Genomic DNA, 19238 nt, shown 5'->3' on the forward strand with positions numbered 1-19238 from the left:
CTTCCTCGTTTCAAATAACGACAGAACATGTCCCTTCATTGTTCAGCTCCAATTTCAACACATTCTTCAGTTCCTGTACTCAGAACAGAAATTGTGTAAAACAGACAAACACACCCCACTCATTCCAACACTTCATCTCCGCAAATCACCCAACAGCACAACTTCTTTCTTTCTTTAACCTCACACAGGTGGGTTCCCCACGAAAGGCCTGCTCGGGTCTGCAAATGAGACCCGACCTGAGCCCGAAAGAACCCCATCCGACCCCGAGCCCGACCCGGCCTGAGTCCTTCCATTTTTTCCTACGCCCAACCCATCAGTTCATAAGATCATAAGATCATAAGAACTAGGAGCAGGAGTAGGCCGTCCGGCCCCTCGAGCCTGCTCCGCCATTCAATAAGATCATGGCTGATCTTTTCGTGGACTCAGATCTACTTACCCGCGCTCCCACCGTATCCCTTAATTCCTTTATTGTTCAAAAAGATATCTACCTTAGCTTTAAAGACGTTTACTGAAGAAGCGTCAACTACTTCACTGGGCAAGGAATTCCATAGATTAACAACCCTCTGGGTGAAGAAGTTCCTTCTTAATTCAGTCCTAAATCTGCTCCCTCTAATCTTGAGGCTATGCCCTCTTGTCCTAGCTTCACCTGCCAGTGGAAACATCCTCTCTACTTGTATCTTATCTATTCCCTTCATGATTTTATATGTTTCTATAAGATCCCCCCTCATTCTTCTGAACTCCAATGAATATAATCCCAATCTACTCAGTCTCTCCTCATAAGCCAACCCCCTCAACTCCGGAATCAAGCTAGTGAACCTCCTCTGCACCCTCTCCAGTGCCAGTATATCCTTTCTCAAGTGAGGAGACCAAAACTGCACACAGTACTCCAGGTGCGGCCTCACCAGTACCTTATACAGCTGCAACATAACCTCTCTGCTTTTAAACTCAATCCCTTTAGCAATGAAGGACAAAATTCCATTTGCCTTCCTAATTACTTGCTGTACCTGCAGACCAACCTTCTGCGATTCATGCACAAGGACACCTTGGTCCCTCTGCATAGCAGCATGCTGCAACTTTTTACCATTCAAGTAATAATCCTTTTTACTGTTACTCCTACCGAAATGAATGACTTCACATTTACTAACATTGTATTCCATCTGCCAGACCTTTGCCCACTCACTCAATGTATCTATGTTCCTCTGCAAAGTTTCACAGTCATCTGCACACTTTGCTCTGCCACTCATCTTAGTGTCATCTGCAAACTTTGACACCCTACACGTGGTCCCCAACTCCAAATCATCTATATAAATTGTAAATCATTGCGGTCCCAACACCGATCCCTGAGGCACACCACTAGTGACTGATTGCCAACCAGAATAGCACTCATTTATCCCCACTCTCTGCTTCCTGTTAGTCAACCAATCCTCTATCCATGCTAATACTTTACCCCTGACGCCATGCATCCTTATCTTATGCAGCAGCCTCTTGTGCGGCACCTTGTCGAAGGCCTTTTGGAAATCTAGGTACACCACATCCACTGGGTCCCCATTGTCCACCTTGCTCGTAATGTCATCATAGAATTCCAAAAGATTTGTCAAGCATGACCTGCCCTTCATGAACCAATGCTGCGTCTGCCCAACGGGACAATTTCTATCGAGATGCCCTGCTATTTCTTCCTTGATGATAGACTCAAGCATCTTCCCCACTACAGAGGTTAAGCTAATCGGTCTATAATTCCCCATCTTTTGTCTACCTCCCTTTTTAAACAGTGGCGTCACATCTGCTGTTTTCCAATCTGCTGGGACTACCCCAGAGTCCAGCGAATTTTGGAAAATTACCGCCAGTGCACCTGCTATTTCTCCCGCCATCTCTTTTAGTACCCTGGGATGCATTCCATCAGGGCCAGGAGACTTATCAATCCTTAGCTCCATTAGCTTGCCCAACACTACCTCTTCCGTAATAATGATTGTTTCCAGGTCCTCACCTATGTTCGTCTCTTTGTCAATTACTGGCATGTTATTAATGTCCTCCACTGAGAAGACTGATACAAAATACCTGTTCAATGCCTCGGCCATTTCATCATATCCCATAACTAAATTCCCCTTCTCATCCTCTAAAGGACCAACGTTTACTTTAGCCACTCTTTTTCGTTTTATATATTTATAGAAACTTTTGCTATCTGTCTTTATATTCTGTGCTAGCTTTTTCTCATGTTCCATCTTACTTTTCTTTATAGCTCTTTTTGTAGCTTTCTGCTGACCTTTAAAGTTTTCCCAATCTTCTAGTTTCATGCTGCTTTTGGCCACTTTGTATGCCTTCTTTTTCAATTTGATAGCCTCCCTTATTTCCTTAGACACCCATGGCAGATTACCCCTTTTCTTCCAGTCCTTCCTTTTCACTGGAATATACTTTTGCTGAGCACTTTGAAAAATTGCTTTGAAAGTCCTCCACTGCTCGTCAACTGTCCCACCGTAAAATCTTTGTTTCCAGTCCACTTTAGCCAAGTCCTCCCTCATTCTATTGTAGTCCCCCTTGTTCAAGCGCAGGACCCTGGTATTGGATTTTATCTTCACACTCTCCATCGGTATTCTAAATTCAACCATACTGTGATCACTCCTTCCAAGAGGATCCCTAACCATGAGGTCATTAATTATTCCTGTCTCATTACACAGTACTAGATCTAGGATAGCTTGCTCCCTCGTCGGTTCCATTACATACTGTTCAAGAAAACTATCACGGATACACTCAACGAATTCCTCCTCAAGGCTACCCTGACTGAGCTGGTTCGACCAATCTACTTGTAGATTAAAATCCCCCATGATAATTTATTTATTTTATTTTTTATTTATTTAGAGATACAGCACTGAAACAGGCCCTTCGGCCCACCGAGTCTGTGTCGACCAACAACCACCCATTTATACTAACCCTACAGTAATCCCACATTCCCTATCGTCTACCTACACTAGGGGCAATTTACAACGGCCAATTTACCTATCACCTGCAAGTCTTTGGCTGTGGGAGGAAACCGGAGCACCCGGGGAAAACCCACGCAGACACAGGAAGAACTTGCAAACTCCACACAGGCAGTACCCAGAATCGAACCCGGGTCTCTGGAGCTGTGAGGCTGTGGTGCTAACCACTGCGCCGCTGTGCCGTACCAGTTTTACAGGCATTAGTTATTTCTTTGTTTATTGCCCGCCCCAATGTGATATTATTTGGTGGCCTATAGACTACGCCTATCAATGACTTTTTCTTCTTAGAGTTTCTAATTTCCACCCAAATGGATTCAACCTCATTCTCCATAGAACCTATATCATCTCTCAGCAGCGCCCTGATGTCATCCTTGAGTATCAGAGCTACACCACCTCCCTTACCTTCCGCTTTTCACTTTGTTCCTTACCTGTACAAGCTTAAAATAACTGTAGCAAAACCACCTTTCAAGTCCAAAAAATAAATTAATATTAAAGTCACTTACCTAAGGTGGTGATAGAGCATGTCCAATCTGGCCCAACCCGAGCCAGAGTGCGGGACCCAGAAGTGCAACCCAACCCGAACCCAACACATGTCGTCAGGCCCCGTCGGGTTAGGGTCAGGTAGCAGGCCTTTATTCCCCATTACACTGCTCTAACCAGATACATTTACACCATATTACTGCCAGGTAACGCCCATCTCAAACTAAAGAAAGCCAAGCCATTTTACCCAATATTAAAGAGTACCCCCACCCCCCAACACCATACCTACAGGAGCAGGTCAGAGGCTGGGTATTCTGCAGCAAGTGATTCACTTCCTGACCCCAAAAGGCCACTCTACCACCTGCAAGGCACAAGTGCAGAGTGTGATGGAACTCTCATTACTCACCTGAATGGTGCAGCACCAACAATGCAAACGAAGCTCAACACCATCCAGTAGAGAGCAGTTTGTCTGACTGGTGCCCCTACTACTGGAGTCAATATCTACCCCCTCCTCCACCATGGTTGCAGTGTATACGATCTCCAAATGCACCTCTCTCCCCCAGGACTTCCACCAAACAGAAGGACAAGGGAAGCAATGTTGTGGGAATTTCACCCCCTCTAAGTCATTCACTGTCCTGACTTGGACATATATCAACCCTTCCTTCATCACCTCTGGGTCAAAATCCGGGAACTCCCGACCCAACAGCACTATGGAAGTAACTTCACCACCACCTTCTCAAAGGCAATTGATGAAGGGTAGTCTAAAGCACAGAAACAGGCCATTTGACCCAATTAGTCCATGCCACTGTTTATGCTCCACATGAACCTCCTCCCACCCTTATTAATCTAAGGGGAGGCAGTGTCACTGGACTAGAACCAGAGGCCCGGGGACATGGGTTTGAATCCCATCATGGCAGAAGATGGAACTTGAATTCAATAAACAAAATCTGGAATTAAAAGCTAGTCTAATAATTATTGATTGTCACAAAAACCCATCTGGTTCACTAATGTCCTCTGAAAATGCCATCTGAATGGCCTAGCAAGCCGTTCAGTTGTACATAACCTCTAAAAGGGTAAGGAATGAAACCGGACAGACCACCCAGCACGACTTAAGCACCAGAAACAACAATGGCAAACCCAGCCCTGTCGACCCTACTAACATCTGGGGGCTTGTGCCAAAGTTGTGAGAGCTGTTTCACAGACTAGTCAAGCAACAGCCTGACATAGTCATACTCACGGAATCATACCTTATAGACAATGTCCCAGACGCTGCCATCACCATCCCCGGGTATGTCCTGTCCCACCGGCAGGACAGACCCAGAAGAGGTGGCGGGACAGTGGTATACAGTCGGGAGGGAGTTGCCCTGGGAGTCCTCAACATTGACCCCATGAAGTCAGGTCAAACATGGGCAAGGAAGCCTCCTGTTGATTACCACCTACTGCCACCACCCCCCCGCCCCCCCATCCCCGCAACCCCCTCGGCTGAGGAATCAGTACTCCTCCATGTTAAACAGCACTTGGAGAAAGCACTGAGGGTGGCAAGGGCGCAGAATGTACTCTGGATGGGGGACTTCAATGTACATCACCAAAGTGGCTCAGTAGCACCACTACTGACCGAGCTGGCCAAGTCCTAAAGGATATAGCTGCTAGACTGGGTCTGCAGAAGGTGGTGAGGAAATCAACAAGACGGAAAAATATACTTGACCCTTGTCCTCACCAATCTGCCTGCCACAGATGCATCTGTCCATGACAGTTTTGCTTGTGGAGACAAAGTCCCGCCTTCACATTGAGGATATCCTCCATCGTGTTGTGTGGCACTACCACCGTGCTAAATGGGATCATTTCGAACAGATCTAGCAATGCAAAACTGGGCATCCATGAAGCACTGTGGGCCATCAGCAGCAGCAGAATTGTACTCAACCACAATCTGTAATCTCATGGCACGGCATATCCCCCAATCTACCATTACCATCAAGCCAGGAGACCAACCCTGGTTCAATGAAGAGTGCAGGAGGGCATGCCAGGAGCAGCACCAGGCATACCTCAAAATGAGGTGTCAACCTGGTGAAGCTATATCTGCGTACCAAACAGCGGAACCAGCATTTGATAGACAGAGCTAAGCGATCCCACAACCAACGGATCAGATCTAAGCTCTGCAGTCCTGCCACATCCAGCCGTGAATGGTGGTGGACAATTAAACAACTAACTGGAGGAGGTGGCTCCACAAATATCCCCATCCTCAATGATGGGGGAACCCAGCACATCAGTGCGAAAGATAAGGCTGAAGGATGTGCATCCGTCTTCAGCCAGAAGTGCTGAGTTGATGATCCATCTCGGCCTCCTCCTGAGGTCCCCAGCATCACAGATGCCAGACTTCAGCCAATTCGATTCACTCCACGTGACATCAAGAAACGGCTGAAGACACTGGATACTGCAAAGGCTATGGGCCCTGACAACATTCCAGCAATAGTACTGAAGAGCTGTGCTCCAGAACTTTCCGCGTCCCTAGCCAAGCTGTTCCAGTACAGCTACAACACTGGCATCTACCCTGCAATGTGGAAAATTGTCCAGGTATGTCCTGTACACAAAAAGCAGGACAAGTCCAACCTGGCCAATTACCGCCCCATCAGTCTAATCTCAATCATTAGTGAAGTGATGGAAGGAGTTATCAACAGTGCCATCAAGCGGCACTTGCTTAGCAATAACCTGCTCAGTGATGCTCAGTTTGGGTTCCGCCAGGGTCACTCAGCTCCTACTTCATTACAATCTTGGTTCAAACATGAACAAATGAGCTGAACTCCAGAGATGAGGTGAGAGTGACTGCCCTTGACATCAGCTGCTTCATCAATGAACTTTCTTCAATCATACGGTCAGAAGTGGGGATGTTCGCTGATGATTGCACAATGTTCAACATAATTCGCGATTCCTCAGATACTGAAGCAGTCCGTGTAGAAATGCAGCAAGATCTGGACAATATCTAGGTTTGGGCTAATAAGTGGCAAGTAACATTCGCGCCACACTAGTGCCAGGCAATGACCATCTCCAACAAGAGAGAATCTAACCATCTCCCCTTGACATTCAACAGCATTACCATCGCTGAATCCCCCACTATCAACATCCTAGGGGTTACCATTGACCAGAAACTGAACTGGAGTAGCCATATAAATACCATGGCTCCAAGAGCAGGTCAGAAGCTAGGAATCCTGAGGCGAGTAACTCACCTCCTGACTCCCCAAAGCCTGTCACAAGGCACAAGTCAGGGGTGTGATTGAAAACTCTCCATTTGCCTGGATGGGTGCAGCTCCAACAACACTCGAAGCTCTACACCATCCAAAACAAAGCAACTCGCTTGAACGGCACCGTATCCTCCACCTTCAACAGTCACTCACTCCACCACTAATGCACAGTGGCAGCAGTGTGTACCATCTACAAGATGCACTGCAGCAACACACAAAGGCTACTCAGGCAGCACCTTTCAAACCCGCGACGTCTACCACCTAGAAGGACAAGGGCAGCAGATGGATGGGAACACCACCACCTGCAAGTTCCCGTCCAAGTCACACGCCATCCTAACTTGGTACTATATTGCTGTTCCTTCACTGTCACTGGGTCAAAACCCTGGAACTCCCTCCCTAACAGCACTGTGGGTGTACCTACCCCAAATGGACTGCAGAGGTTCAAAAAGGCAGCTCACCAACACCTTCTGATGGCCAATAAATGCTGGCCTGGCCAGCGACGCCCACATCCCATGAAAGGAATAAAATAAAAATAACCCTATCATCATATCCTTCTACTTCTTTCTCCCTCATGAGTTTATCTAGCTTACCCCTAAGTGCATCTATTCTATTTTCCTCAATTAATCCTTTTAGAAGTGCACTCAGGGTGTCTGGTTTTGGTCTCCCCCACAAGTGGAAACATTTTCTCCATCTCCACCCTCTCAAACCCTTTCATAATCTTAAAGATCTCTATCAGGCCACCCATCAGACTTCTCTTTCCTAGGGAAAAGAGTCACAGCCTGTTCATTCTTTCCTGATATTTCTAACCTCACAGTCATGGTGTTATCCCTTCTCCAGTGCCACTATACCCTTTTTATAATATGGAGACCAGAACCGTGCATGGTAATCCAAGTGTGGTTTGAGGTTCAATTCAAGTTTAACATAACTTCCCTGCTTTTCAATTCTATCCCTCTAGAAATGAACCCCAGTGCTTGCTTTGCTTTTTTATGACCATATTAACCTGCATCACTACTTTTCGTGATTTGAGTATCTGTCACCCAAGATCCCTTTGCTCCGCTGCCCCATTTAAACACTTACTTTCCAAGAAGTCTGTGACCTCCCTATTCCTCTGACCAAAATGTATCACCTCACACTGATCTATTTTGAAATTCATTTCCCAATTACATGCCCATTCTGCAAGTTTATTAATGCCTTCCTGTATTTTATCCCAGCCCTCCTCTGTATTAACTATACCGCCCGATTTAGTGTCGTCTGCAAATTCGATTCCTGAGTCCAAAATGTTTATGCAAATGGTGAACAACAATGGTCCTGGCACTGAACACTCGGGAACACCACTTCCCACCTTTTGTCAGTCTGACTGACTACCTTTAACCTCTACTCTGTTTTCTGTTTTGTAGCCATCTTGCTATCCATTCTGCTACCCGTCCTGACTCCAGATTCTGACCTTATTCAGCAGTCTGCTATGCAGTATCTTATCAAAGGCCTTTTAAAATTCCAAATATATTACAGCTATGGCATTACCCTCATCTACTCATTCCTTCAAAGATTTCAATAAGCTTAGTTAAACATGACCTTCCGTCTGGAAATTCCTGCTCACTACCCTTTACTGTATTTTCAAATTCCAGATGCATTTCTATTACATCATTGGGTAAATATTCCATTATCTTTCCTACCAGCGACATTAGGGTAACTGGTCTATAGTTCCCTGAACTTATTCTATCTCCCTTTTTAAATATAGGAGTAACATTAGCTGTTCTCCAGCCCTCTGGCGCTAATCCCTTTTCTAATGACTTGTAATATGTAACAGCACCTTTGCTGCCTCTTAGCTTCTTTGAGTAGCCACAGACATAATCCATCCGGACCAATGCTTTTATGCCAAGTTTGATTAGTCTATCAATTATCTCGCCCCCTTTCTATCTGAAATGTATTTTTATCTTTTTGATCTCTTCTCAAGTCATACCCACCTTGTTGGTCTCCCTGGTAAATACTGAGGCAAAGTCATAACCAGTGGGTTTATCTTGTACACACCTTAGTGGCTCTATTCCTATCCTGCTTTTTCTTGTTATTTATGGGTCTTTAGAATACTTTACTATTTCTTTTTATATTCCTTGATCATTTAATCTTGTAGCGCCGCTTTACTTTCCGAATTGTTTCTGGACATCTTTCCTAACCTATTCGCATTCCTTTTGGTTATCCTTTTCTTTATTGTCTAGGAACTTAATGCATGTCTTTTTCTTTAGTTTCGACTTTATCCTCCACTTTATTCATTCATTACTGACTACTTTGCTCTCTATTTTTAGTAGAATATATTTTCCTGAACTCTATTGATTACCTTTTCAAATATTTCCTATTTCTGTTCCATCTCTGTTAACATTTCTTTCCCTAGTTCCACACTCATGCCCTAAAAATTAGCTTTTTACAATCTATTACTTTGTTTAGTTTAGTTTAGTTTAGAGATACAGCACTGAAACAGGCCCTTCGGCCCACCGTGTCTGTGCCAACCATCAACCACCCATTTATACTAATCCTACACTAATTTCATATTCCTACCACATCCCCACCGGTCCCTATATTTTCCCTACCATCTACCTATACTAGGGGCAATTTCTAATGGCCAATTTACCTTTCAACCTGCAAGTCTTTGGCATGTGGGAGGAAACCGGAGCACCCGGAGAAAACCCACGCAGACACAGGGAGAACTTGCAAACTCCACAGTCAGTACCCGGAATTGAACCCGGGTCGCTGGAGCTGTGAGGCTGCGATGCTAACCACTGCGTCGCCCCAAGTCTTTGTCTTACTTATGTCTTTCTCAATCATATTTTAAACCTTATTATGATATGATCACTATTGCTTAAATGATCCCCTATGCTTACTTCTCTTATCTTCTCTGGTTCATCTCCCATTACTAGATCTAGCAGTAATTGGCTTCTTACATACACTGGGTAAGAAAGGAGTCCTGCACGCACTGTAAAAACTCCAGTCACTTCTCCCCTTTCCTACCTCTTCTTGCCAGTTTATTTTGGGTGTAGTTAAAATCGGCCATGATTATTATCCAATGTTTTTACTCATTTCATAGACTGGCCAATATATTGCTTTCTCCGCTTCCTTTCCACTATTAGGTGATCTGTACACTACTCCTATTAACATGATGGATCCCTTCTTACGCAATGACTTAATCAAAATGGATTCTGCCTCTACCTGAATGTTAGATACGTCCCTTTCCTTTATTGTCATTATGTTGTCTTTAATTAGTACAGCTGCCCCATCTCCCATTCTGTCATTCTAAAACAGAGTGGTGGTTGGAGAGCTACTCTCCAGTATAACACTGGAGAAGTGCCCTGCTAGCAGCACTAGGAACAATGTAAGTTATGGATCAAGAGAATCACAAAGCATTAAAATAAACTAGCTTAAGAACAATTGTACTTAAGCCCAAACTCTTTAATATTGCGCCCATTTATCTTGTTTAATTACACATTACTGGAATTCTAGTGACTACACGGACAGTACAAGAATGTCGCGGTGCCCATAAGGACAGATGCTATCTCTGTACCCACTGATGTCAAACTATTGTGCGTACTCTTCTGGTGTGAGCCACGTTCATTGTCACAGAACAATCAGTGCAGAATAAAAAAAAATAACCAGTTCACTCAAACATCAGAAATGCAGTAAGCATTTTAGGGCAAGTGGCAGCTCACTAAGAGAAATTCTAACAATGATGTGGTTGATGGTAAATATTGGCCAGGACACCAGAGAGAACTCCCCAGTTCTTCTTTGAATAGTACCATGGGATCTTTTACACCCACCTGAACAGGAAGATAGGACCTCAGTTTAACATTTCATTCAATGATGGATGGGAGCACCTCTACCTCCCTCTCAGAGGCTGAGGAAACTCCACTTTCAGTTGTAAAAACAGAAGATGCTGGGAATACACAGTCAGGAGAAAGGGCAGTTATGATGCAGCCAGCACTTAACCTCCCAGAGACACGAAGACTGTGCTTTCCTTTTTTTATTTCACACATCCATGCTTTACAGTTTTAGATTTTACTCTGAAACAGAACCCCTGGCCAGGCAATAAGGACTATTGCAGTACGCCCCCCCATTCATCCAGCAAATACCGAATCCAGCTCAGACAGGGATGGAATATAGAACTGTACTGCGCCTTTAGCACTCAGATGTTTAACTTATCTTTAATCATGGTCTGAGAAAAAGCACAAGCATTTGGTGCAGCTCACCTCTAATTCATGAGTTAGCCTCAACTCCTGCACCGACAGAAACCTCACTTTCGATTTCCTGCAAAGTGACGCAAACACACATCCCACGTGTCGACAGGGAAATGGCAGGCTTGGTGAATTAGTGACTCCGTGATTTAATGTGACTCTGCCTGGAAGGACAACAGTCAAAATCTCAGTACAATTAATAAAATACTTTAGCAACAACTACTAAGATTAATTTTTAGCATGAAGTCTGGCTCGTGTGTTCACGAGAATGATACTAGGGTTTAAAGGGTTAAAATAAAAGGGCAGGTTGCATTAACTAGACTTGTATTCTCTTGAGTATACAACACTAAGGGTGATCTAATTGAGGTATTTAAGAGGTTGAAAGGACTTAATAGAATACATAGAATCATTTACAGCACCATTCGCAACTCCTATGAAGCGACCCATGTCCAGATGCAGCAAGACCTGGACAACACCAGGCTTGGGCTGATAAGTGGCAAGTAACATTCGCGCCACCCAAGTGCCAAGCAATGACCATCTCAAACAAGAGAGAATCTAACCATCTCCCCTTGAAATTCAATGACATTATGATTGCTGAATCCCCCACTATTAACATCCTGGGGGTTGCCATTGACCAGAAGCTGAACTGAAGCAGCCACATAAATGCTGTGACTACAAGAGCAGGTCAGAGGCTATGAATTCTGCAGCGAGCAACTCACCTCTCGTCTCCCTAAAGCCTGTCCACCATCTACAAGGCACAAGTCAGGAGTGTGATGGAAAACTCTCCATTTGCCTGGATTGGTGCAGCTCCAACAACACTCAAGAAGCTCGACACCATCCAGGACAAAGCAGCCTACTTGACTGGCACCCCATCCACCACCTTCAACATTGACTCCCTCACCAGCGACGCACAGTGGCAGCAGTGTGTACCATTTACAAGATGCACTGCAGCAATCACCAAGGCTCCTTTGACAGCGCCACCCAAACCTCTACCACCTAGAAGGACAAGGGCAGCAGATACGTGGGAACGCCACCACCTGCAAGTTCTCCTCCAAGCCACACACCATCCTGACTTGGAACAATGTCACCGTTCCTTCACTGTTGCTGGGTCAAAATCCTGGAACTCCCTTCCTAACAGCACTGTGGGTGTTCTGACACCCCAAGGACTGCAGCGATTCAAGGCGGCAGCTCACCACCACCTTCTCAAGGGCAATTAGGGATGGGCAATAAATACTGGCCTAGCCAGCGTCGCCCACATCCCACGACTGAATAAAAAAAATGAGACCATTCAGCTCATCAAGTCAATGTTGGCTGTCCACGGAGTGATGCAGTCAGCCTCACTCCCCAGCACAATCCTCGTAGCTCTGAAGTCTATTTCTCTCAGGACGTAGACCAAACATTGAATCTCCAAAACACTGAGCAGGAATTAGTGGACCTGGCGCCAGGCCAAAAAGGTGGGGGAACCCCACACGCCACCCCCCCAGCTCTATTTAACAGCAACTGGCCAATTAACAGCCCCGCATCAGGATCCCTGGCCCTTTAAAGATGGGGATCCCGCCTCAAGTGCTGCCAGCCAATCAGACTGCCACAAGTGGTGGCCACTGCTGGTATAACAGGAGGCCTTGGAACAAGGCCCAGCGCTGGAGACCCAGACCAAGATAAGTGAGGCAGGGTTGCTGGGGCAGGTCCGGCAAAGTGGGGGGAGAAGGATGGGCATTGAGTTTAGCGGGAGGGAGGTTCAGGGAAGTGGGTGGTTTTCTGTCAAAAGTGGATGATTTTCCGCCGGGGACCCTCTGTGGGCCAAATACTGCCCACAGATGAGGCAACCACCACCCACCCCCACCCCTGCAGGGAGGTCACCTCATTTTACTGAGGCAAGGGAGGAGATAGCAGGGACTCTGACACAAATTTTCAAATCCTCTCTGGCCATAGGAGAGGTACCAGAGGAATGGAGGACAGTAAATGTGGTGCCATTATTCAAGAAGGGTAGCAGGGATAAACCAGGTAATTACAGGACGGTGAGTCTAACATCAGTGGTTGAGAAAATACTGGAAAAAATTCTGAGGGACAGGATCAATCTCCACTTGGAGAGGCAGGGATTAATCAGGGATAGTCAGCATAGCTTTGTCAGGAGGAGATCGTGTCTAACTAACTTGATTGAATTTTTCGAGGTGGTGACTAGATGTGTTGATGAGAGTAAAACAGTTGATGTAGTCTACATGGACTTCAGCAAGGCTTTTGCTAAGATCCCACACGGGAGATTGGTTAAGAAGGTAAGAGCCCATGGGATCCAGGGCAAATTGGCAAATTGGATCCAAAATTGGCTTAGTGGCAGGAGGCAGAGGGTAATGGTCAAGGGTTGCTGGGACCTTTGCTGTTTGTAGTATATATAAATAATTTGGAGGAAAATGTAGCTGGTCTGATTAGTAAGTTTGCGGAGGACACAAAGGTTGGTGGAGTTGCGGATAGTGATGAGGATTGTCACAGGATACAGCAGGATATAGATCGGTTGGAGACTTGGGCGGAGAAATGGCAGATGGAGTTTAATCCGGACCAATGTGAGGTAATGCATTTTGGAAGGTCTAATGCAGGTGGGAGGTATACAGTAAATGGCAGAACCCTTAGGAGTATAGACAGGCAGAGATATCTGGGCGTACAGATCCACAGGTCACTGAAAGTGGCAATGCAGGTGGATAAGTTAGTCAAGAAGGCATACGGCATTCTTGCCTTCATCGGCCGGGGCATAGAGTATAAAAATTGGCAAGTCATGTTGCAGCTGTACAGAACCTTAGTTAGGCCACACTTAGAATATTGCGTGCAATTCTGGTCGCCACACTACCAGAAGGACGTAGAGGCTTTGGAGAGGGTACAGAAGAGGTTTACCAGGATGTTGCCTGGTCTGGAGGGCATTAGCTATGAGGAGAGGTTGGAAAAACTCGGATTGTTTTCACTGGAACGACGGAGGTGGAGGGGCGACATGATAGAGGTTTACAAAGTTATGAGCGGCATGGACAGAGTGGATAGGCAGAAGCTTTTTCCCAGGGTGGAAGAGTCAGTTACTAGGGGACATAGGTTTAAGGTGCGAGGGGCAAAGTTTAGAGGGGATGTGCGAGGCAAGTTCTTTACACATAGGTTGGTGAGTGCCTGGAACTTGCTGCCGAGGGAGGTGGTGGAAGCAGATACGATAGCGACGTTTAAGAGGCATCTTGACAAATACATGAATAGGATGGGAATAGAGGGATACGGTCCCCGGAAGTGCAGAAGGTTTTAGTTTAGGCAGGCATCAAGATCGGCGCAGACTTGGAGGGCCGAATGGCCTGTTCCTGTGCTGTACTATTCTTTGTTCTTGTTCTCAGGATTAAATTCCATTTGCCACTGCTCTGCCCATCTTACCAGCCCATCTATATTTTCCTGTATTCTAAGCCTTTCCTCCTCACTATTTACAACACCACCAATTTTCGTGTCATCTGCGAATGTACTGATCATACCTCCTATATTCATGTCTAAATCATTAATGTACACTACAAACAGCAAGGGTCCCAGCATCGATGCCTGTGGTACACCACTGGTCACATCCCTCCATTCAGAAAAACACCCTTCCACTGATACCCTCTGTCTTCTATGACCGAACCAGTTCTGTATTCATCTTGCCAGCTCACCTCTGATCCTGTGTGACTTCACCTTTTGTATCAGTCTGCCTGTGAGGTGATGCATTTTGGGAGGAATAACAAGGCAAGGGAATATACAATGGATGGTAGGACCCTAGGAAATACAGAAGGTCAGAGGGACCTTGGTGTACTTGTCCATAGATCACTGAAGGCAGAAGGGAGATAAGGTGGTTAGGAAGGCATATGGATACTTGCCTTTATTAGTCGAGGCACAGAATGTAAGAGCAGGGAGGTTATGATGGAGCTGTATAAAAGACTAGTTAGGCCACAGCTGGAGTACTGTGTACAGTTCTGGGCACCACACTATAGGAAGGATGTGATTGCACTGGAGCGGGTGCAGAGGAGATTCAACAGGATGTTGCCTGGGCTGGAGCATTTCAGTTATGAAGAGAGACTGAAAAGGGTAGCGTTGTTTTCCTGAGAGCAGAGAAGGCTGAGCGGGGACCTGATTGAGGTATACAAAATTATGAGGGGCATTGATAGATTAGATAGGAAGAAACTTTTTCCCTTAGTGGAGGGGTCAATAACCAGGAGGCATAGATTTAAGGCAAGGGGCAGGAGGTTTAGAGGGGATTTGAGGAAAACATTTTTCACCCAGAGGGTGGTTGGAATCTGCAACACACTGCCTGAAGAGGTGGTAGAGGCAGGAACCCTCACAACATTTAAGAAGTATTTAGACGAGCATTTGAAATGCCATAGCATACAAGGCTACGGCCCAAGTGCTGGAAAATGGGATTAGAATAGGCAGGTGCTTGATGGCCAGCACTGACACGAAGGGCTGTATAACTCTATGACCTCTTCGTGTGTCACAGGCCCACCCCGCCACTGGCCTTATTCCAGCGGTGGCAGGAAGAGGCCCTTAAGTGGCTGATAATAGGCCTCAAGGGCCTCTGGCCTGGAAGGCCGCGTCACCTAAATTCCAGTTCGACGGGAAGGTGTCGACCCCCCCCCCACCCCATTGTAATTCTATGGGCCCCATTGCCTCCCAGCCCGCCTCCGGGGGGCCCATTAAATTCTGCCCATTGAGTGTAACATTCAATAACACTAATACTAAAGCAAAATACTGCAGATGCTGAAAATCTGAAACAAAACCCCAAGATGCTAGAAATACTCAGCAGGTCAGGCAGCATCTGTGGAGAGAGAAATAAAATTAACGTTTCAGGTCTGTGACCTTTCATTAGACTTAGATATGTAACAGGCTTTGAGCAAGTGCAAGTGAGGAACTGGGGGTGGGGCGGGGGAGGAAGAACAACTGTCTGTGATAGGGTGGAGGCAGGAGACATTAAATGATAAAAGGGGTTTCATGGTACAAAGCCAAGGGGAGTCATAATGGGACAAGAAACAAAAGATGTGTCTTGATGAGGTGTAAATGGCAGGATATCAGCCATCCAAACATCAAGTAGAGATTAAGAAATGGGGTGGGGGGGCGAAAAACAATCCTGCAAAAAAAAAGATAAAAGAAAAACATTTATGTGCGGAGGTTATGATCTAAAATTATTGAACTCAATGTTGAGTCCAGAAGGCTGTAAAGTGCCCAGTCGAAAGATGAGGTGCTGTTCCTCGTGCTCACGTTGAGTTTCATTTGAACACTGTAGCAGGCCAAGGTCAGAGTGGGAGCAAGGTGGAGAATTAAAATGACAGGCGACCGGAAGCTCAGGGTCTCACTTGCAGACTGAATGGAGGTGTTTCACAAAGCAGTCACCCAGTCTGCATTTGGTTTCCCCATTCTAGAGGAGACCACATCGTGAGCAGTGAATACAGTATACTAAATTGAAAGAAGGACAAGTAAATTGCTGTTTCACTTGGAAGGAGTGTTTGGGGCCCTGGATGGTGGGAAGGGAGAAGCTAAAAGGGCAGGTGTTACATCTTCTGTGCTTGCATGGGAAGCTGCAACAGGAAAGTGGGAAGGTACTGTGGGTGAGTGAGGGGTGCACCAGGGTGTCACAGATGGAACGGTGAAAGGGGAGGAGAGGGGAAGATGTGTTTGGTGGTGCCATCATGCTGAAAGTGGCAGAAATGGCAGAGCATGATCCTTTGAATATTGAGGATGGTGGGGTGGAAGGTGAGGACAAGGGGAACCCCATCATGGTGCTGGAAGGGAGGGGGAAGGGATGAGAACAGGTACATGAAATAGATGGAAACAACTGATGATCCTGTTACCATAGAATTAGAATTAGAATATTACAGCGCAGTACAGGCCCTTCGGCCCTCGATGTTGCGCCGATCATCTGACCTACACTATTCCATTTACATCCATATGTCTATCCAATGACCACTTAAATGCCCTTAAAGTTGGCGAGTCTACTACTGTTGCAGGCAGGGCGTTCCACGCCCCTACTACTCTCTGCGTAAAGAAACTACCTCTGACATCTGTCCTATATCTTTCACCCCTCAACTTAAAGCTATGTCCCCTCGTGTTTGCCTTCCTCATCCGAGGAAAAAGACTCTCACTATCCACCCTATCTAACCCTCTGATTATCTTGTATGTCTCTATTAAGTCACCTCTCCTCCTCCTTCTCTCTAACGAAAACAACCCCAAGTCCCTCAGCCTTTCCTCGTAAGACCTTCCTTCCATACCAGGCAACATCCTAGTAAATCTCCTCTGCACCCTTTCCAAAGCTTCGACATCCTTCCTATAATGCGGTGACCAGAACTGCACGCAATACTCCAGGTGCGGCCTCACCAGAGTTTTGTACAGCTGCATCATGACCCCGTGGCTCTGAAACTCGATCCCCCTACTAATAAAGGCTAACACACCATATGCCTTCTTAACAGCCCTATTAACCTGGGTAGCAACTTTCAGGGATTTATGTACCTGGATACCAAGATCTCTCTGCTCATCTACACTACCATAGTGGGGGGGAATCCTTGGTTGAGGAAAAAGGAAGACATATCGGAAGCACTAGTATGGAAGGTTGCTTCGTCCAAACAGATGCGACAGAGAAACCGGAGGAATGAAATCGAGTCCTTACAGGAAGTGGTGTGAGGAAATTTAGTTTTGGTAGCTGTGGGAGTCCATGGGCTTCTAGTGAATATTGGTTTATAGCCTACCCCCATAAATGGAGACAGAGAAATCGAGGAAGGGAAGGGAAGAGAAGGAGATGAACCACATGAAGGTGACAGAAGGGTGTAAATTGGAAACAAAGTCAATGAAATGTTCCAGTTCAAAGCGAGAGCAGAAAGCAGCACCGATACAGTCATCAATGTACTGGAAGAGATGAGGTGGGGGGGGGGGGGCTCGAGTAGGACTGGAACAAGTAATGTTCCACATAGCCCACAAAAAGGGAGGCATAGCTAGGATCTATGTGGGTATCCATAGAAACACCTTTTATTTGGATGAAGCAAGAATCAGCAACTCTTCATCACCTTCCATTGTGCTGGAAACCTTCTCTCCCCCTCCTGCCAATCCTCACTGACTTTCCTGAGTTTTATTTATTCATGGCATGGGTCAGAGTGTAACTGCACTTAAAAGACATGACCTCCATGTGAAAATAAGGTCCTGGCAATGAGAAGATAAGAAAGACTTAATTTCCCAAAACAAAATAAATAAAATCCCTGACTGCACAGGGGAACAGGCAAGAATACTTTAAAATATACATAATCTGAGGCAGTCACTCAGTTCTATATAAATAAATCTCTTCAGAATTTCAGAGGGATTAACTCCCTATAAACATTGCTCTCTGCCTGACCCTCAGGCCAGTGGTGAGAAGCTCTACAGCCCTGATTTCTCATGCAGGTCACAGCACAGGGTTAGGGTGAGCAGTAGCAGAGGGACAGGTACGTCAGGGAGGAGAAAAAGTGCAACCACATTTAATTTACTTGTCCTGCTTCCTAGCTACAAAAAAATGCATTTGGTTTTATGTCTGCATTCAGTTTTTGTTTTAATTTGTCCTTGAAATGAACGCGACACACCATTTAATGCGAATCCCCAGTTACCCTGACAATATTAAGATTCACCCAGAATGTAGGACTGGGTAGACCTGAAGGGCATAGAGTCATTATGGCACAGAAAGAGGCTTTTTGGCCCATCGAGCCCATGCTGGCTCTCTGTCGATCAATCCGGTCAGTCCCATTCACCCGCTCTAGCCCCGCAGCGCTGCTAGTTTATTTCCCTCAAGTGCCCAAGCAATTTCCTTTGAAAATCATTTATCATCTCCGCTTCCACCACCCTCGTAGGCAGCAAGTTCAAAGTCATCACCACTCACTGCATAAAAAAAGTTCCTTCCTCACATCCCCCCTGCATCGCTTGCCTAAAACCTTCAACCTGTGTCCCCTAGTTCCTGCATCATCAGCTAATGTGAACAGCTTTTCTTTGTCTAAACCTGTCATAATGTTGTACACCTCTACCAAATCTCCCCTCAATCTCCTTTGCTCCAAGGAGAACAACCCCAGCTTCTCCAACCTAATCTAGTAACTAAAATTTACCATTCTGGTAAATCTCCTCTGCAGCCTCTCAAGGACCCTCATATCCTTCCTAAAGTGTGGGGACCAGAACTGGATGCAATAATTATGGCCTAACCAGAGCTTTATAAAGATTCAGCATAATGTCTCTGCTTTTGTACTATATACCTCGATTTATAAGCCCAAGATTCCATATGCTTTACTAACCACTCTCTCAATATGTCCTGCCACCTTCAAAGATCGATGCACATGAACCCCCAGGTC

General features: G+C 45.8%; 1 protein-coding gene across 2 annotated transcripts in view; it reads right to left on the bottom strand.

The window, feature by feature from the left end:
* LOC137369700 (anion exchange protein 2-like) overlaps positions 1-11065 on the bottom strand; it is a 405213-nt gene extending 394148 nt beyond the window's left edge. For both annotated transcript variants that reach the window (XM_068031052.1, XM_068031042.1), the window contains exon 1: positions 10921-11065. The gene's annotated coding sequence lies outside the window, so the exon portion shown is untranslated. The remainder of the gene's footprint in view (positions 1-10920) is intronic.
* Positions 11066-19238: the final 8173 nt, after the last annotated feature.

The sequence above is a fragment of the Heterodontus francisci genome, chromosome 5 (genome assembly GCF_036365525.1).
Source record: "Heterodontus francisci isolate sHetFra1 chromosome 5, sHetFra1.hap1, whole genome shotgun sequence".
Taxonomy (NCBI): domain Eukaryota; kingdom Metazoa; phylum Chordata; class Chondrichthyes; order Heterodontiformes; family Heterodontidae; genus Heterodontus; species Heterodontus francisci.